The 11,038-nt window shown below is 38.2% G+C and overlaps 1 protein-coding gene across 4 annotated transcripts in view; it reads left to right on the top strand.

The window, feature by feature from the left end:
• The window catches only part of LOC106883030 (unconventional myosin-XVIIIa), a 237,634-nt gene that overhangs the window by 185,277 nt on the left and 41,319 nt on the right, over positions 1–11,038 (top strand). The gene's annotated exons all lie outside the window — the stretch shown is intronic.

The following is an 11,038-nucleotide window of genomic DNA, read 5'->3' as shown; positions in this document are numbered from 1 at the left end:
GCCCAATGTACGAAGGTCTTGCCTCACCACCTCAGCCCAGGTCTTCCTGGGCCTACCTCTTCCACGGGTTCCCTCAACTGTTAGGGTGTGGCACTTTTTCACGCAGCTATCCTCATCCATTCTCATTTGTCATTTATACACACACACATGTATATGTGTTAACATAGACATCTCTTGTTCTCTCTCTCTTTATCTCGCTCTCTCTTTCTCTCTCTCTCTCTCTCAGTGTGTGTGTGTGGCTGTGTGATTAAGAAGCTTGCTTCCACACCATGTGGTTTGAAGTTCAGTTGCACTGTGCGGCACCCTGTCTGAGCAAAGCCTTGTCAGTGGACTCAGCAGATGAAAACTGAAAAGAAGCTTTGTGTGTGTGTGTGAATAATTGGGGCGATTAATTTATGAGATAGTATCAGAAAGTTCCAGGATTAGTTACGTTTAATAAAAAAAATATTAACTTATTTACCCAAGTTTTAACATCGTCTCCTTCGAAATAGTCCCCTTGCACAGCAATACACCAGTCCCAGCATTCCTACCACTTTTGGAATCTGGCTTGGAAGTTGTTTTCAATAAGTGATTTCAGGATTATTCTATATTTTGGGGTTGAGAAATTATTTACATTATTTACAATGGACGAATAGGTATTCTCATCTTGTTTGCTGTTATCACGTTTCAGCTGATGACTCTGGGATTGTAGTGCCTTCGGGTCCTGTATATGTAGATTGTACTGTGTTGGTGAGTTGATAGTGCAATGCCTGAAATATTCCAGCATGTTGTTTATTTTGGCCCACTTGAATATTGAATTTAGGTCCCACTGTAAGCTTGTGACATCATCTTGGTTTTTTATTGCCTGTGATAATTTTGTATCATCGGCTTAGCTAGTGACAGTAGCTGTCTGAATGACTGTGGGCATGTCTAAGAGGGCTATTATGAACAGTAATGGCCCCAGAATAGTTCCCTGGGGGACATCACTTAATATTTGAGTTTCCTCAGAAAGTGCACCATTGGCTGCAGCTAGCTGGCTTCTGTTTTTCAAGAAGTCATGCAGCCACTCTCCCAGTTTACCAGCAATGCCAATGTCTCGTAGCTTATGACTTATCACGCCATGATTTACCTTATCAAATACCTTTGGGAAGTCAAGGTATATCATGCTGACATCTGAGTGGTCAAGCAGCTGTTTCAAAACCCAGTCATGGTGCTGTAGGAGCTGTGTAAGGCAGCTTCTTTCTGGACAGAAGCCATGCTGTGTATTGTTCAGTAGGTCATTTTCTTCTAGGAACATTATCAACTTCTTTCTGATGATTCGCTCTATGACTTTACTGATATGCGAAGTTGGAGAGATTAGCCTGTAGTTTTTGGCCTCTGCTCTGCTTCCACCTTTGTGGATAGGGCATATAATGCCTTCTTTCAGTTTTTTTATGAAGTATTCCACTTACAAGGAAACTAAAGCCTGCTTACATGACTTTAGGAGAATAGCTGGGAAGCCATCAGGACCAGTAGTGGAGCATGAGCTCATTTCTTCTATGGCCACTGTTACATCTGTTTCCTCAATGTTGATGTAACCAATGGCTGGTGCCTCCTTTTTTAGACCTGCAATATCAAAGAATTCAGCTGGATTTTTTATCTGCATGTGTCCAAGGGGTGAAATGAAGACACTTTTAAATTGTTCACTGAGTATCTCACTTACCCTTCCTGGGTCTGTCATCAGTGAGTCATTTCCTTGGAACAATAGTCCTATTTTACATTGTATTCTGGCTGTTTCCTTTGCGAATTTATAGAAAGCTTTGGGATTTGTTTTTATGCTTTCCACAGCCCTTTTCTCTCTCTCTCTGTCTGCTCTTTCCTTTTCACGATAGAGTTTGATCTTGCTTTTAATTTCTAGGAGTGGCCGTGTTAAGATAGTCTTCTGAACAGGCAACTAACGTCTATGTTCCATGCTGGCATGGGTCAGAGAGTTATCAATGTAGGAAATTGGTATCTTAGCTACTAGCAGTTGGAACCTGCGTAATCTAGACGGCATTTTTAAATTTCACTCTCTTTAACCCAAGAACAGTTTTTCCTTTATTTGTGAGCTTTTGTTGAGATTCTGCCTTCAGTACCTTGTTTAAAATTACCACAGTTCACCTTAGAAAGTTACCTGTGATAGATAAGACTCTTATGGTGGTGGGAGTGGGGAGACCTAAGTAGTCACTCAACGCACCCTGATTAGTTTAACTTACTAGAAATCCCACTCTGACATCTTGAAAGAGGAGGAACACATTGCATAATGTTATCCAAGATATAGGGTCCAAATAAAAGACAAAATGATCACAGCTAGAACACTTTTAAACATAGGTCACTTAGATCATGGCTGACCTAGGGTTAAAGAATAACAACAATGGAGGGCACATTATATAATGTAATCCTACTTAGACTATAGATAAAAGACGGGACGGTTATGGCTGGAACATTTTTCATGAGGATTGAACTAAAGAGAAACTGCAAAGAGGCATGCATGAAATAACGTTAAACTAATCAGGGTGCCTTATGTGGTTTCTCGATTGACTAGAAATAGCAGCCAAGTTTCTATAAAATCAAACTGCCAGTGTCTTAAACATGGAAGGACTCAGCTGGGATGGTCATGGCTGGAATACTTTCAATGAAGATTGAACTGTGGCTAAACAACTGCTGCCAACTAGGTGTAGTTCCCCACACTTGAACCCTCACCTACTTGATCCAAATACAAAGCAAGAAATGCATTCTATTGTTTCTTCTGTTTCCAAACAATAAATTTCTTGACCAGAATTTACTTGTAAGACATATGTGTTGTCTATCTCTATGTCTATTTACTATTTCTCTCCTATCAACAGATGTATGAATGGGAAACTTCCACCATGCCACATCCACCCTTACAATCTTTTGTGTTCCAACAGTATGTGTACAATAAACTCCTCAACCCACTCTCTTCTGCTACTGTTGAAAGTATATCTCCTCTACTCTGGCACACTGTTGCTTTTAATTCCATTCAGACTCCTAAAAGTGTTTTACCTTTTATCACTTTGGTTATAGATGGCAGAATAACAAAAAAAAAAAAAAAAACCCTTCTCAAAAGACATTCTTCTGCTGTACTCAATTCTTGATTGATTGGTCAGCCATGTGTGCCATGAGTGGGTGTTATGAAGGTGAGAGGTAAGGGTGAGTTACCAGGAAGATTGGTGTGTATTTTCTGCCACCATTCTAATGATCTGCTGTGCAGTGTAGTGCTTGCTGGAAATAAGAATGCAGTCAGTTAATGACACTATGTGTCCTCTTGAACCTGGACCTGATGATGTTATTCTTCAGTCCGAGTTGGTTACCTGGACTACTGTTTTAGTTAATATACTCCTCACTGTTTTCTGTTTTTGTCAGGTAAGCAGTTTCTGTAACCGATTCAAGGCATTAATTAATGCCTGTCTTTATCCGTGATGTGATGTATGAGGGGGTGCTGAAAGGTTCCTGGCTTTTGGGTAAAAGAATATACAAAAGGATCACTTAATTATGATTTTATTCAACATATTCCCCTCTCAGATTCATACACTTATTGCAGCAGTCCTTCAGTTTTTCTAAGCTCCATAAAAAAAAACTCAGAAGGTTGAGCCTCCGACCAGGCCTTTTGTGAGACCCTTAAAGCCAGGAACTTTTCGGCACCCCCTCAAATTTATTGCTAGATAGATTTGTTTATTTTTTTCCCACCTATTTGCTTCATCTTTCTACACTGTACAGAGCAAATTACTGAGTTGCTAAGATTTTGCATTGTCCATTTAAATGATTCTGTATATGAACACCTGTTTATGCATTTCAAATTTATTTAGTCTTAAGGTTCAATAATATTGGAGTTATAACTTGACATGTTTTGACACATTTTCTGATTCAAAGCAAAATTACTTCTATCAATCTTGTTGCTTTGCAAAAAAAAATCTGTAGCAACTCAATAAGGTTTCTCAATGTAATTGTATCATCTTGATTTTATCGATGCTCCCAGCATCTTTAATACAGTCAAGGTGACATAATCAGATTAGGAAAAGGGAATCTTTTCAGTCACACTGTGCAGCACCTTGGTACATATTTTCTACTGTAGCCTTGTGTTGACCAGTGCCTTCTTGGTGGATTTGGTAGATAGAAATTGTGTGAATGTATGTGTGCGTTTGTGAGATGGTGGCTGTCAACTCACAATCAAGAATGGCTACCTTTTGTGCTACCCACTCCATTAAGTTCTAGTGACTCCCTACTATGGGTTTTCAGAAGGGCAGACATGTCAAAACGACAAAACCAACACTCTACAGAGGATGTAACATGCTATTGACTGGAGAACCAGGACTACTCTTACTTGTATTATATTTTCCATGTCTTCACAAGTGAGACTGATGTGGAGACGTCAAAACTTCATTGCTGTAGATGTACGTGATGGCCCAGATGTTGCAGTGGATGATGGATGATTTATTTTGGGGATTCCAAGAAGCTTGAGTATGACTTGTTGTGGAAAGCATTTTCAATTGTAAATAGCAAAAAAAAAAAAGAAAAAAAAAAAAAAAAAAAAAAAAAAAAGACTAAAAGAAGTACTAACACATTAAATTTCATTATGGCAAATGTTTTTGTTGGAAACAACTACTACCTCTGAATGTTTGAAGCCATTAAACTAACAAGCAAAAATAGATTGTGCAGGAGCAAGAAAATATCAAAGACTACAAATATGACAGGTTTCATTTCAGAGTATTTCTCTCTCATATAAGTGTTTTATTGTGTTCCTAGACAGACAATTTAATCATGGTTTCAAATTTTGGCACAAGACAAGCAATTGGGGCGGGGGTGTAAGGTACAAGTTTATTATTTGACTGATACTTATTTTATTGGCCCCCAAAGGGATGAAAAGCAAAGTATTTGCCTTTCATTAGTCTTAACAGTGTGTTAAGACCTGGAATAAATGCTACCGAGTATTTTGTCCAACGTTCTAACAGTTCTGCCAGCTCACCATCTTCAGACAAGTTAATTTAACCTACATTGTCTCAGTTAGCCTAGCTAAGTAATATTTATTTATTTCCATGTTTGCATTTCCTAATTCATTTTTGTTATTTAAAATATTTGCTGTTCTTGATAACCTCTTATACTTTACCATGATGTGGTGATTACAATAATGAGTTCTGTTAACAAATTTATCATTGAGGACTAATATGGACCATGCTACCTTGCAGTTGATAGATAAGGTTTCCATTATACCCATTAAATACAATCAGTTTATTTCATAGGTAGTCTCTGTTGGCTGAGTGCTGGGCTGAAGTTGAAAGACTCTGTATAGGTTGAAAACTGGCACATTTGCAAAGAGATACCCTTCAGTATTAAGATCTTCTCAAATGCTGATGTTCACTTTGTATATTGTATCTTACAACACCAAAGTACTGAAGGCAATATATTTATCTATGACCCTTCAGGGTAGTGTTCCAGCATGACCACAGTTCAGAAGCTAAAATAAGTAAAAGTACATTATCTGTATGCGTGTGTATGTATGTGTGTACACACACACACATGCACATATATAATATATATTGGCAGGCATGTGTGTGTGGTAAGAAGCTTGCTTCCCAACCACATGGGTTCAGTCCCACTGCATGGCACTTTGGGAAAGTGTCTTCTACTACAGCCTTGAGCCAAACCAAAGCCTTGTGAGTGGATTTGGGAGACGGAAACTGAAAGAAGCCCATTGTTCATATATATATATATATATATATATCTGTGCATGTGTCTGTGTTTGTCCCCCTTCATCATCACTTGACAATCAGTGTTGGTGTGTTAATGTCCCCTTAACTTAGCAGTTCAGCAAAAAAGACCAATAGAATAAGTACTGGGCTTAAAAAAATAAGTCCTGGGGTTGACTTGTTCAACTAAAAGCCTTCATGGCAGTGCTCCAGCATGGTCGCTGTCAAATCACTGAAACAAGTAAAAGAAAAGAATACACACACACACACACATATAAATAAATATATAATATATTCTATAAGAGAGTGGGAGAATACAGTTTTAACCAGCACTATATGTACAGGCAGATGTGAACACCATAACTTCATATACAATATTATTGCGATGGCAAAATTGGGATTTCATGAGTGACTAAATAAATCTTTTTAACTATCCATAGAGACATAGCTAGTAAACCTGTATGCACACATACACACACACAATTCTCTGGCTTCCCAGCTCCCGTCAGATCATCCAACCCATGCCAGCATAAAAGATAGACGTTAAATGATAATGTTGATGATGATAATATATTAATATTTCTCTTTGGCATAGCAATACTAATAACCTGCTGTATATATATATATATATGTATAATGCATTCTTGGCAGCTGGTTCAATTAATAAGTTACTGGCTTATTGTTCTGTGTCAATGTTATTACGTATAATAAAGTGTATGTATGTATATATATAGAGAGAGAGAGAGACAGACAGACAGAACGATTTTAGCCAACACTATAGAAGAACATAATAGCATTGAAACAAAACACTCTTAATGCACCAGTAATTTGTGTGTATGTGTTATATGTGCATATATAGGTAAAGGTATGGCAGTCTGATTAAAAAGTTTGGTTCCTAACCATGTGGTTTCAAGTTCAGTTCCTTTGTGTGACACCTTTGGCAAGTGTCTTCTACTATAGCTTTAGGCTGATCACAGCTTTGTGAGTAGAGTTGGTAGAAGCCTATCATGTGCAATACACACACGCACACACACATATTACATCCATTTCAATATTTAGACTGTGGCCATGCTGGGGTACCACCTCGAATTTTAGTTGAATGAATCGTCCCCAGTGCTTTTTTTTTCTTTTTAAAGCCTGGTACTTATTCTATTGGTCTCTTTTGCCAAAGCAGTAAGTTACAAGGATGTAAACACACCAACACCAGTTGTCAAGTGGTGTTGGGTATCAAACACACACACACACACATATTATCGTCATCATTGTTTAACATCTGCTTTCCATGCTGGCATGGGTTAGATGGTTTGACTGAAAACTGATAAGCCAGGGAGCTGCACCAGGTTCCAATCTAATTTGGGAAGGTTTCTAAGGCTGGATGCCCTTCCTAACACCAACCACTCTAAGAGTGTAGTGGGTGCTTTTTATGTGCAACCAGCACAGGCGCCATTGACGTGACACCGGCCTCAACTACAATCTCACTTGGCTTGACAGGTCTGCACAAGCACAGTATATTGCCAAAGGTATTGGTCACCTATCACTGTCTCCATTAGACCCAATGCTCAAACGGTGCTTTTTATATGCCACCAGCATGGCTTCCAGTTTAGACAGCATTGGCATCGGCCACAACTTTGGCTTGACAGGTCTCAAACAAGGCATATTTGAGTATGACTTGTAGTCTCAGTTACTTGTCATTGTTTCCATGAGGCTCAACATTTGAAGATCATGCATCAGCACCTTATCCACATTATTTTCGTTCCCTTTTCCTCCTTTTCCCATTCTCTCTCTTCCTAGTTTCCTCACTAATTTTCTCTCTTCTCTCTTCACTCATTTTTTTTCTTCTTTTTCTTTCTGAGCCAGCTTTTCTCCGATTTTCCCTTTCAAAATATTTTTTAAATACCTCACCACCTTACCCAATACTCGACATTAGTTCTCTGTGACTTAATGTAATAAAGTGTTTCCTGGTCGTTCCTTCTGGTTCAGCATCCAAATCCGGTTGGAATACCCAATGCAGAGTTCCAAACAACAATAGTGGTGAAACGTACGTAGGAACTAAGAATATAAACTTGTATTTATCTCCAACATTTGCTCTGTAGCTCAATACCACTTAGTAAAGAAATTATTTAACCACAGTGATAGTAGCAGACTGGAATATTATAATCTGCATGGAGCTCTAAACATAAAAGTAGCTATCGTACATCTATTTTCATACAGAAGGTATACTACACACAAACACACGCTCGAGCGCACATTATTGTATACTAGATGTACTACATTTATGATGGTGTGTGTGGAGGCGCAATGGCCCAGTGATTAGGGCAGCGGACTTACGGTTTCGATTCCCAGACCGGGCGTTGTAAGTGTTTATTGGGCGAAAATACCGAAATGCCCCACGAGGCTCCCGCAGCGGGTGGTGGCGAACCCTGCTGTATTCTTTCACCACAACTTTCTCTCACTCTTTCTTCCTGTTTCTGTTGTAACTGTATTTTAACAGGGTCATACATCACGCTGAATCTCCCCGAGAACTACGTTAAGGGTACACGTGTCTGTGGAGTGCTCAGCCACTTGCACGTTAACTTCACAAGCAGGCTTGCTCCGTTGATCGGTTCAACTGGAACCCTCGTCGTCGTAACCGACGGAGTGTTACGATGATGGTGTGTGTGTGTGTGTGTGTGTTTCTGTGTGCGCGTGCGTTAGTGTAATATTTTTCGTCAACTTACATTATTTACAAAATTTCAGTGATACACGTCTGAGGAAAACGATATCTTGCAACATTCAAACTTGTTTGATGACAAAAGGGACATGCAGAGAACTGACACTAAATCATCTCGTCTTGGTTGGGTCATTTGGCTCAATAAAAGCCTCTTCCCTTAATTTCTTTTAAAACCCTTTCAATTTCAGTCATATATAGATATCACAAGCCTATTACATTTTATTTACTTTAGCCATCCAATTGCTCGTCCCTCTGTATTTATCAGCCAAGGTTAGCTTCTTTGACAGTCACATAACCCAAACAAAAACGAAATTAAATTATTTCTATCGTTTCCACGAGAGAAAGCGTTTCTAAGACCATTTGACAGTTTTCCACCTGATTTTAGTCTGTATTAGTTACCTCCCTTAACTGGACTTACTTCCCTTTATCAACGGACTTTTAGTTTGATATTCTCCTTATTATTTGAGATTTATTTTGATCTTCTTCCAGAAATCTATGAAATCTGACTTGAACCCTGTAATTTCTATCTTCTCTTTTTTGTTACTGTGAGCTTATTGTCAATATGATTTACGTAACACATTGCTATAAATCGTAATTCCTTTTCCCAGTATGCATAGGTTTGATAAAAAATGCCTAAAGTTAGTTGGCTTTAAAACTCCACATAGTTCGTGTCTTGTGGGATGCGAGATATGTTCTAGGTAAAGCAAAACAGGACCCTTTCTTTGGCGAAAACTCAAGAAGAATTGATCTGGAAGTTTGTGGAGTAAGTTGATCCCCCCCAGGAAATGTAAGGGCGAGATATTTGCCAATGGACGAATTAATCCAAATGACAGGAAGAAAGATTATAAAAAGAACATCTAGTTTACGGCTGGTCATTTCCTCTTATCTATTCTTCCTGAATTCCTAAAATTCATTCACAGATTTTAAATATATTTCCCATCGTTTCTTCTTCAAAGAAAACCTTATCTGAAACATCAGAACTTAGCCATTCCTCATGACACACAAACTTAGCTTTCTCTCTCTCTTTTTTTTTAAAAAATTTTTTTTTATGAATCTCATTATAAACTATTTCTTTGATAATACAGACCATATCTGATAGACTTATATTATCTTTACAAAATGTAGCAGTATATTTAATTGTTGGTTGCTTTTTAGCCCCCCCCCCCCGGTCTGCTCTAATTAAGCAGGTCTATGGTTAAAGGTCTTATAGCTTCGCTTACATTGTTATAGTATGTCCTTTTTGTTTAGATGGTGCGTTGATTTAAAAAAAAAAAGATTTGGCTGTTATTTCTACCCATCTGAGAGCCTATGTAGAGACTCTCTTGAGTTGATGAATACCTTAAATACCTATTATATACGAGAGCTGATTAAATCCACTATCACCTTTCCCTATAAATTTGTGGCCTGAGACCTGATATACAAAAATGTATTCATCTCTGTCAGTAGACTGTGGGTGGGGCAAGTGCAAAGAGAAAATGATTCACCACACAGAATTTCATCTATCATGATTCTGAGTTCAAATCTCACTCTGGTGATCTTTGCCTCTTCACCTCCTTGGGACCAATAAAATAAGTACTGCTAATATATTGATGCTATGCCTTTCCTTCAAACATTCTCTTTGTATCTATGTCAAAGAAATGCAATACACATATTTGAACTGGCGTTATCTGATTAGAGAAGCGAGAGAGTTCTGGAGAACTGGCCTGTTTGCTTAGAGACCATGAGTTCAAATCCATGACAGGTATATCATTGTGTTTCTGGGGCAAAACATGTACCTCATTTTGGTGCACCCAAACGATGTTTAGAGGATTGTTTTCTATGAAAGTCTTATCGTCATCATCATCCATCTGCTTCTCATACTGGCATGGGCTGGATGGGTTATCCTGAATCAGTTCTTATTTGTATTTACTGCCCACCTATGCACAGTCTCACTATGTCTCACAAGCACATTCAAGTTCATTTTTATCTGGTTTCTAAAGTTAGATGTCCTTCTTAACACCTATCACTTTACAAAATGGTCTGGGTGCATTTTATCATGGAGCTAGACTAGACAGGTTGTCATGCCCTTGACAAGATAAAATAAAGAACCCCTTTAACTCTGCAATGTCTCTGCTCATTTAGCACCTTTCTGAATGCACTGTCTTACCAAGAAGATATTCACTTTATGCATCCTTCTTCATAAAATCAGATCTAAGCACTTCTGGCCCTTAAAATTCTAAGGGCTCTTGATATCATTATTACACTGGTAATGAATTTTCAATATCATTAGTGTCAGACAAAATGCCTGGTATTTAGTTACATACCTTTACATTGTAAGTTCAAATTTTGCTGAGGGCATTTTCAGTATTTCATCCTTTTATGGTTCAATGAACTAGCAGCCAAGCTACAGGGTGTTGTTATAATTAATCTCTCTCTCTCTCTCTCTCTCTCTCTCTCTCTTTCTCTCTCTCTCTCTCTCTCAATTTATACCTATGTTATAATCTCTCTCTCTCAATTTATACATATGTTTGTATGCAATATCACATCAGCAATTTTGAAGATTTCACCCTTCTGTAACCATGTGTCTATTTAAACACACTGTTTTCTATTATATATTCCAGTTAATTTTGAAAAAAATCTACACTTC

The sequence above is a fragment of the Octopus bimaculoides genome, chromosome 26 (assembly GCF_001194135.2).
Source record: "Octopus bimaculoides isolate UCB-OBI-ISO-001 chromosome 26, ASM119413v2, whole genome shotgun sequence".
Taxonomy (NCBI): Eukaryota; Metazoa; Mollusca; class Cephalopoda; order Octopoda; family Octopodidae; genus Octopus; species Octopus bimaculoides.
Note: the sequence above shows the minus strand (reverse complement) of the source record. Positions and strands in the feature narration are given on the sequence as shown.